This window comes from Prionailurus viverrinus, unplaced genomic scaffold, assembly GCF_022837055.1.
Source record: "Prionailurus viverrinus isolate Anna unplaced genomic scaffold, UM_Priviv_1.0 scaffold_40, whole genome shotgun sequence".
Lineage (NCBI taxonomy): Eukaryota > Metazoa > Chordata > Mammalia > Carnivora > Felidae > Prionailurus > Prionailurus viverrinus.
The window spans coordinates 691,034-701,279 of NW_025927608.1; positions in this window are offsets into that span (position 1 = coordinate 691,034).

Below are 10,246 nucleotides of genomic sequence, written 5' to 3' on the forward strand. Positions count from 1 at the left end.
ACATAGTTGGACATGTAAATAGATAGAAACACAACAGACATGTAAATAAAGAGATAGAAAACTTAAAAAGAAAGAAAGAAACAAAATTCTGGAGCTGAAAAAAGTATAACAATCAAAGTGAAACATGCACTAGAGGGATTCAAAGGCAGAATTGAGCAGACAGAAGAAAGAGTCTGCAAACTTGAAGATCAGACCATAGAAATTATGGAGGCAGAGAACAGAAAGAAGAAACTTAGAGGAAAAACAAACAGAGCCTAAGGGAGCTGCTGGACATCATAAAATAGATCAACCTACACATCATGGGGGGCCTGGAAGACAGGAGGCCAGGGGGGAGAGAGAAAGGGCCAGAGAGAATATTTGAAGAAATAATAGTTGAAAACTTAACAAAGCAAAAACTAATAGGACTGAAGGGAGAAACAGATCTACAAATAACAGTTGAAGATTTATTGAAGATCCCACTCACAATAATGGATAGAACAACCAGACAGAAGATAAATAAGGAACTAGAGGGCTTCATACAACAAACCGTCACATTCTTGGCACACATTCTTGCCAAGGGCACATGGGACATTTTCCAGGATAGACCACAGATTAAGTGCCAGTAGATTTAAATAGATGGCATACAAAAGATCTTCATGGGCCACAAAGGGATGAAATTAGGAATCATTAACAAAAGGAGAACTGAAGGGGTGCCTGGGTGGCTCAGTTGGTTAAGCATCTGACTGTTGATCTCAGCTCAGGTCTCCATCTCAGGGTCATGAGTTCAAGGCCCACATTGGGCTTCACGCTGGGTATGGAGCCTACAAAAAAAAAAAAAAAAAAAAAGGAGGGGCGCCTGGGTGGCTCAGTCAGTTGAGTGACTGACTTCGGCTCAGGTCATGATCTCGTGGTTTGTGAGTTGGAGCCCCGCGTCGGGCTCTGTGCTGACATCTCAGAGCCTGGAACCTGGTTCTGATTCTGTGTCTCCCTCGCTCTCTGCCCCTCCCCCACTCATGTTCTGTCTCTCTGTCTCAGAAATAAACATTAAAAAAAAAAAGGAAAACTGGAAAATTCACAAAACTGTGGAAATTAAACAACACCCTTTGAAACAACCAATGGGTCAAAGAAGAAATCACCAGGGAAATTAGAAAATACTCACAGACAAATGAAAATGGAAACACAACACCAAAACTTATGGGACCCAGTAAAAACAGTGCTAAGGGGAAAATTTAAATGTTTACATTTAAAAAAATGACAGATCCCAAATCAACAACCTAACTTTACAACTTAAGGAACTAGAAGAGGAAGAACAAACCCTAAAGCTAGCAGAAGGAAGGAAGTACTAAATGTTAGAGCACTGATAAATGAAATAGAGAACAAGAAAACAGTACAGAAAACCAGTAAAACCAAAGGTTGGCTCTTTGAAAGATCAACAAAATTGATAAACCTTTAGCTAGATGGACTGGAGACAGAGAGAGAGAGAGAGAGAGAGAGAGAGAGAGAGAGAGAGAGAGAAGACTCAAATTACTAAAATCAGAAAGGAAAGAATGTTACTACATATGTTACAGAAATAAAAAAGGGTTATAAGAGAGAACTATGAGCAATTGTGTGCCCCCGAAATTGGATTACCTAGAGGAAATGTTCCTAGAAATAGAGAACAAAAACCTTTTTTCAGTACTTGCTAAAGTGGTCAGGAAGACTTTATTCAAGACTGTTGCAGTAGGGGAGAATAATCAGGCTCCACTCTGAGGGTGGCAATAATATCTGGGGATTTGCAGCCAACCAGCAAAGTTGGGGACGGGGGTGTGGGTTTCAGTGGATGGAAAATTACCAAGAGGAGGCATCAGGGGTAGGGGCATTCTTGCTAAACGAATTCAGAATTCTTGCTGAAGGCAAGTCAAGATGATCAGATATCAAGGGTGGGGAATAAGGAACCTGATATAGAACCTGATATAAAGAATAACCAGATAAAGGGTGAGGGTATTCTCACTAAACTATAACTTAGTGGGATTCTTGCTAAGACTGAGTTAGGCAGACCAAAGATAGGCCTGGGGCCAAGGTTGAGGTCCACTTAGGAAAAAGACCCAGAAGAAAGCTCTGGCTAAAGTTTGGTCAGATGCAGTCTCTGTCAGTGTCAAAGAATAAATAATATAGACAAGACGTGAGGGACTGGGGTCCTTAAGGGAAGAACTGACCTTTACTTCTGCTTTTTCCCTGAGGACATTTTCTGATCCCTCGCTAGTTTCTCAATCGGTAACAACTCAGTTGACAGAGTATGAAACTGCCGAAGGAGTTGGGGCAAAGTCCTGGAAAGAAGGGAACTACCGAGAAGTGAAACCCCCAAATCTTCCTACAAGTTCACTTCATGCTCTTGGATAGCTTCTTCTTCTTCTTCTTTTTTTAATGTTTATTTATTTTTGTGAGAGAGGGAAAGAGAGATGGATAGAGGGTCTGAAGCAGGGCTCTGCACTGACAGCAGAGAGCCTGATGCGGGGCTGGGACTCACAAACCATGAGATCATGATCTGAGCCCAAGTCAGATGCTTAACCGACTGAGCCGCCCAGGTGTCCCACCTTGAATAGCTTCTAAGTGGCACATGTACAAAGAGAAACAATAGCAGTGGGAGGCTAAGAGCTAACTAGAGACGTCACCCCAGCTGCACAATGCCGAGGAGACCAAGCTTGTAGTTCACGCCCACCAAGGTGGAGGAGCCCTCGTACAGTAAACACGAGGGACTTTTGGTTGAGATCCCAAAGGCATGTGCCCTACAAGTAAGGGTTACAAACCAGTAGTAAGAGAAAAATTAATTGGCTAAAACCAATCTTTGAGAGATTTAAGGTGCTCTCTATAAGCCACCACAGGGAGACTAAATCATATTAATCAAGATATACCATCCAGAGACTCAACATTTTTTTCTTCTACAATGTTGTCAGGAAAACTTAAAATCATGGGGCATGCTAAAAAGGAGAGAGAGACCGAGAAGGACAGAGAATAGACAACAGAACAGATATATGGATGATTCTGTTACTGGATTTATCAGACAAGGACTTTAAAATAGCTACGATTCATATGATGAGGAAAATAAAAGAAAGATGGAGAATTTCACCGGAGAATTAGAATCCATGAAAAGGGGTCAAATGGAGGCTCTCGATCTGGAAAAATGCTATGACAAATGAATACCTAAATAATATGTGTTTAATAGCAAATTAGATGGAGCAGAGTAGATGATTAGGACAACTAGGACACAAGTCAGTAGGCATCCAAACTGTAACACAGTTAGGAAAAAGGACAGAAAATATGGAAAAGAATAGATGTCTGTTAATCACACAAGAAAGGACTAACAGATGTATAAGGTAGTACTAAAAGGGGAACAGAGAATGAGGTGGAACAGTATTTGAATAAACCCCAGCTGGATATTTCCCAGAGCAAGTGTCTTGAGAAAACCGGGTAAAGCTGCATAACTTTTTGGGGCATCGCCTAGACGTCATGCAAGGTCATATCCACTGCGTTTCATTAGTTATAAATAAGTCACTAAGGCCTGTCTGGATTTGAGGGGAGGATGATACCCTACCTCTTAATAGAGGAGTGTCAAAGAATTGGTAGACATGTTTTAAAACCTCACACTACTAAAGCTCCAGCCATTAAACTCCTGGGTTATATATCCAACAAAACCCGAGGCTTATGCCCACCAAAAGAAAGTATGTGAATGTGCATAGCAGCTTTACTCATGATAAATGGCCAAATGGGGGCACCTGGGTGGCTCGGTCGCTTAAACATCGGACTCTTGATTTTGGCTCAGGTCATGGTTATGAGCTGGAGCCCTGACAGTGCAGAGCCTGCATGGGATTCTCTCTCTCTGCCCCTCCCCTGCCTGTGCTTTTTTTTCTCTCTCTCTCTCAAAATAAGTAAACAAAAAACTTTAAAAATATACAGTATATATAAAATAATAAAAAAATAAATGGCCAAATGATTACCAATAGTAGAAGGGATAAATGGTAGTATATTCGTATAATGGATGAAAAAGAATAAACCCCACTCCTGAAACAACCTGAATTAATTTCATAAACCTATTGAGCTAAAGAAGCTCAATACATAAAACAAAAACACATCACATTTCCATTTATATGAAGCTTCACAATAGGCAAAAGTTGTATGTGTTGCTGGAGGTCAAAGGAGCAATTACCTTTTGCTGGTTGGGGTGGTTGACTGGAAGGGTGCCTGAGGGAAACTTCTGGGCTAACAGAAATTTTCTTTATCTAGAGGTGGTGATAGTTACATGGGTGTTGCTCATGGATAGTTACACAGTAATATACAGTGTAAGAAACCAGCCCCAAACCCAGTGGCTTGAACAATTACTTGTTTTTCTCATGAATCTGGAATGTGGGCAGGACTTGGCAGGAAATGGTCGTGTCTGCTCCTCCCAGAATCATCTGGGGTGGCTTGACTAGGGCTAGAGGATCTCTTTCCAAGAAGGCTCACTCACGTGGCTGGCAAGTTGATGCTGGCTGTTAGCTGGGAGCTCGTTGGACTTGAGGGCCCAGAACCTTGTTTTCTTTCCATGTGAGCCTCTCCATGTGATTGGGCTTCCTCGAAGCATGGTGGCTTCAAGGGCACATGGTGGCCTGAGAGAGAGAGAGAGGGAGAGAGAGAAAATCGCAAGCAGACTCCGTGCTGTCAGCACAGAACCCAACATGGGGCTCGATCTAACTGTGAGACCATGACCTGAGCTGAAATCAAGTCAGATGCTTCACTGACTAAGCCACCAAGGAGCCCCTGTTGCCATCTATTTTTAATCTTGTTTCCTCCAGTACCCATATACTCCTAGGGATGGGTCCCAGAGGATCCAATTTCTATTGTAACAGCCCCATGTTGCGTATAGAGATTACTTAAGAATAAAATCTTAAAAAAGAAAAAGAGTCCTGCCCTGTACTCTTGTGTCGTGATGCTGGGTAGGTTGGCACAATAGGGCAGGGGGAGTGTTCCTGGAAGCTATTTCTACAGTGGGCATCGAGCAAAATTGACTGGTAACTATATGAGGAAATCCTTCTAAACCTAACTGAATGTATCCCTGACTCAGCTTCTCCTTAATGCCAGAGGCCACTCCAGTGCCCCCCAGTGACATGAGGGGATTGTGATGCAAGATTCATCAGGAACAGCAGTCTTAACCAATTGTGATTGCAATACCTTATTCTCCAAATTTTACAAAAATATAACACTGTGTGAATAGCTTGCTAGAGCTCCTCCCAGGATCTTGGAGGAGGTTTGTGCTATGGAAGGGGTCCTGAAGCTCAAGCTTCATTAGTTTCAGGATTAAGTCTGCCTCTGCATAGACTTGATGTGACCTTTAACTGAATTAATATATGGAAAGCATCTGGAACAGCCTGACAAGGAAGTAAGTGCTCACTATATATTATCCATTGCATACTACTGATATAGAAATAAACAGATAAATACAGAAGGCTCCAGAAGCAGGCTCCAGCCTCTGAGCTGTCAGCATAAGTGGACACTTAGCCAACTGAGCTACCCAGGCGCCCCTAAAGCATAATATTCCTAAAAGTAAAAAGACGTGGGGCACCTGGGTGGCTCAGTCGGTTGAGCGTCCTACTTCAGCTCAGGTCATGATCTCGCGGTTTGTGGGTTCAGACCCTGCATCTGGTTCTCTGCTGTCAGCATGGAGCCCGCTTCAGAGCCTCTGTCCCCCCTCTCTGTGCCTCTCCCCCACTATCTCTCTCAAAAATAAATAAAGCATTTTTTTAAGTTAAAAAAACCTAAAAAGACAAAGTAGGAAGAATGTATAATTTATGATTTTATGAAAAGGGAAGTATCCTTTACATATAAAGAGCCCTTACGGATCAAGAAGACAAATAACCACCCATCTCCTTTTTTTTAATTTTTTTTTTTTAACGTTTTATTTATTTTTGAGACAGAGACAGAGCATGAATGGGGGAGGGTCAGAGAGAGAGGGAGACACAGAATCGGAAGCAGGCTCCAGGCTCTGAGCCATCAGCCCAGAGCCCGACGCGGGGCTCGAACTCACGGACTGTGAGATCGTGACCTGAGCTGAAGTCGGACGCTTAACCGACTGAGCCACCCAGGCGCCCCAACCCATCTCCTTTTCTAACGGACAAAGGACATGAACAGGGAATGCATAGAAATAGAATCTTTCTTTTCTTTCTTTTTTTTTTTTTGAAGTACAGCCTTTCTAAAGAATAATTTAGAAATGAGTTTCCACAGTTTAAAATCTATGTGTCTTTTGTGCCAGCAATTCTACCTATGGTAATGTATCCGGAGGAAATAAGAGCTGGGTACAAAATTAAAAAACAACAACAACAAGGATATCAAAACATTATACTTTTTAAAAATGAAAGCAACCTAGAAAGATGATTGGCTAGGCGAATTATTGAACAATCAACCATATAATGGGGGCAATAAATGCCTCTTGAAGAGTGTTTACTGATATGAGAAGATGTTCTTGACCCATTATGCTGAGTGGAAAAACAGGAACAAGGCCTGGAGCATCCCTTTTTGTGCTATGGGATCACGGGACACCATCTTGTTTAAATGCCTATATTATATACATAAAAGACCATAAGTTTATAACCACTGCTATAAATGCAGTATATCACAGTGTGATGAGATTCTGAGTGATTTCTCCTTTTTTTTTTTTTTTTTGACAGTAAGGAAGGTTTTTTGTTTTGTTTTGTTTTAATTTTTTTTTCAACGTTCTTTAATTTATTTTTGGGACAGAGAGAGACAGAGCATGAACGGGGGAGGGGCAGAGAGAGAGAGGGAGACACAGAATTGGAAACAGGCTCCAGGCTCCGAGCCATCAGCCCAGAGCCTGATGCGGGGCTCGAACTCACGGACCGTGAGATCGTGACCTGGCTGAAGTCAGACGCTTAACCGACTGCGCCACCCAGGCTCCCCTGTTTTTTTTTTTTTTTTTTTTTAAGTAAAAATATTGTGAGATTTGACTGCATATGATTTTTTAGTTAACTAACCGGTAAGCTATCGCAAGGACAGTAGCATGCCCACGGCCATAAGATACAATTTCTTTCTTTGACCTTCTCTCAACTGTTAGGTATCGCTTCTCATTTGACTAAGTGCAACTTAATTCAGTTCAACATGCACTGCATGCCCCAGGTGCAAGGCACTAGACCTGAGGTTACACGGATGACTAGAACATATTACTTGCCCCAAAGACTCTAATAATTTAGTGGGAGGGGGAACCCCGCTGGGACCTGCTCAACTGGAAATAAAACTTCTTTTTTGGATTAAAAAAAAAAAAAGGCAGCAGCAAAGGCAATTTGCCATGCTCCAGACTAAATTCAGCTTCTTGCTTATGGAGCTCTTTTTCCTTTGCTTGTCACTGTTTTCTGGAATTCAGCCTAGCAAAGTAATATATGTCACCATGTGTGCTGGTCTATAATTAGAACAAATGCGAGGACTTATGAGAAGAAGACCTATTGGCAAAAAGCGTTTAGTAAAGCTCTAGAAAGGCAGGCAAGGGAAAGAAGGAGGAAGAGATCTATTTTGGAAGTTAATTGAATGCCAAAGGAAGAGAAGACATTTAAAAAATATAAAAGGCAATTATATGTCCTTAGGATTTTTATATTCCAGGAGAGCATGAAAATGTAGCTGCTATTGGATTACCCTCTGATGAGCATTGTAGGTATAAATAGAAGCTAAGGTCAAGAGGCTAAAGGCAGAAAAAGACTCACGTGTCCAGCAGGGCCTGATAAGCATGTGAAATAATACCCTCAGCTCATAAGGCTGCACCTGTGCCCGTGACCTGGGCTTGAGCTCCAGGGAAGGAGGGGAGGGTAAAAATCAGAAGGACCCAAGGTTGCCCTTCTTATAAATCTTTTTATTTTGTTTTAGAGAGAGTGTGTGTGAGCAGGGGAGGGGCAGGGAGGGAGAGAAAGAGAGACAGAGAGAGAGAGAGAGAGAGAGAGAGAGAGAGAGAGAATCCCAAGCAGGCTCCCCACCCAACATGGACCCCGACGTGGGGTTCAGTCTCACAACTGTGAGATCATGACCAGAGCCAAAATCAAGAATCGAAGGCTTCACCGACTGAGCCACAGGCGCCCCAGCCCGTCTCATAAATGTTAAACCAGTCCCAGCCGTCACCAAACCTCACTGTAGCACGAACACACGGTGGAGAATCAGTTCTAAGACGACAGTAATCTTCTCCCCACGCTTTACCTTTTTCTAGTCGAGCATCAACACGTGTCAGAAACGTGTGGTTGGCCTGAGCCCCAAACACCTACCCGAGGCTGCCCTCCCTTTTCAGGATCCATGGTTCCTGAGGGGACTCGGCTTCCCCAAGAAGACTTTCCTGGCGTGCCCCCAGGAATGAAGAGGCAGACAGGCAGAGGGTCACCCCTAGGCGGGAGCTGCTGGCTTCTCTACCACCTTTCACACCCTGGCCCCTCACCACGTTGACCTCCCCCCTCCCAGGTTTCCCACGTCCCGTTTCCCCCCACGGACAGAACAGGGACGTTCAACTTTCGTCCTTCCCCACTGTCCTGTCAGCTTTCGTGGATTGACTGTCTCTTCTGGACATCTGACCCCCATCCCTACATGCCCAGCCTTTCTTCAAGAAGAGGAGAGACAGGAGTCTGGTCTCCGAGTCTTTCTTCTGGATTTCAACAAGAATTGAACGACTGCTACACATTTTTAGTCTGGGACCCACCTGGGAGAGAGGAGACTTGTCTACCCATCCCCGACAGGTGCCTGGCACCAAGGTACTGGACTCATGGGTGAGAACAGGAGGGAGTGCCTGCCCTTTACCTTTTGGATCTATCCTACCTCGTAGGTCCCCCCAGGCAGTAACACTCCTTTGATCCAGCTTCCTGGGTGATGACCAGGGAAAAGTGAGGTTGTAACTTCAAAGGGCCTTGGTTTCTTAACTCAGACACGGGTCATATTGGCCGGACCCAAGACACATGGCCCAACTTTATTGTTTCACCACCCTTTTTCTTACGAACCCCACACCCTACGAAACTCTCGTGGACTCCCTGAATTCTTCATCTTATGTCAAAACTTCACTTCCTTCGTCTGACCCCGTTGGAGCATGCCATTATCCTGGGCCGGTAGAACAGAACCTAATGTTAGGTTTTTAATTGACTCATGTACAGGGGCTTGCTAAATAAAGAGGAGTGCACAGGGAAAGCTAGATCTGTTAATCAAGTAGAAATCAAAGTCCAGGCACTCTGAGGACTCTTTGTTTAGATGCTGCCACAATAGTTCTAAGGATGACTTCAAATATCTATCATGAACTAAATTTGTATAACTTTTTTTTTTTTTAAACACTGGCCTATTGTTCTTAGATACGTGTCGTCTTTTACCTCTTTTACACAGGTGGACCTCACAGGACACAAAATACTTTCCAGATCTAAATGTGAAAGGCCCCCTCCCAAAAAATCTGAGAGCAAAAAAAAAAAACATACAAGAGCATACTGGAACAGACAAAAATGTCACGAAAAGGAAATAAAAAGCATTTCACCTGCCAAAGAAAAATTAGTAAATTGGATTATATTAAAATTAAGAACTTCTGGGGGCGCCTGGGTGGGTTAGTCGGTTGAGCGTCCGACTTCGGCTCAGGTCATGATCTCACGGTCCGTGAGTTCGAGCCCCGTGTCGGGCTCCGTGCTCACTGCTCAGAGCCTGGAGCCTGCTTCCGATTCTGTGTCTCCCTCTCTCTCTGCCCCTCCCCCGTTCATGCTCTGTCTCTCTCTGTCTCAAAAATAAATAAACGTTAAAAAAAATTAAAAAAAAAATTAAGAACTTCTGGGGGACGCCTAGGTGGCTCAATCGGTTAAGTGTCCGACTTCGGCTCAGGTCATGATCTCACAGTCAGTGGGTTCGAGCCCCACGTCGGGCTCTGCACTGACAGCTTGGAGCCTGAAGCCTGCTTTGGATTCTGTGTGTCTCTCTCTCTGCCCCTCCCCCGCTCATGCTCTGTCTCTCTCTGTCTCAGAAATAAATAAACATTAAAAAAAAATCTAAAAAAATAAACATGAAAAAATAAAGAAAATGAAATTAAGAACCTCTGTTTATCAAAAGATGCCAAGAAAGAGAATGAAAAGGGGAGCCAAGGTTTAGGAAAAGATATTTGCAGTACGTACATCTGACAAAGGACTAGCATCCTAAGCGTGTACGTGGATAAGAGAAAGGAAGCCAACTGCATAGAAAGTGGGCAAGAGGTTTGAATGGGTACTTCACTGATGAGGTTATGTAAAAGGTCAAAAACACACGAAAAGCT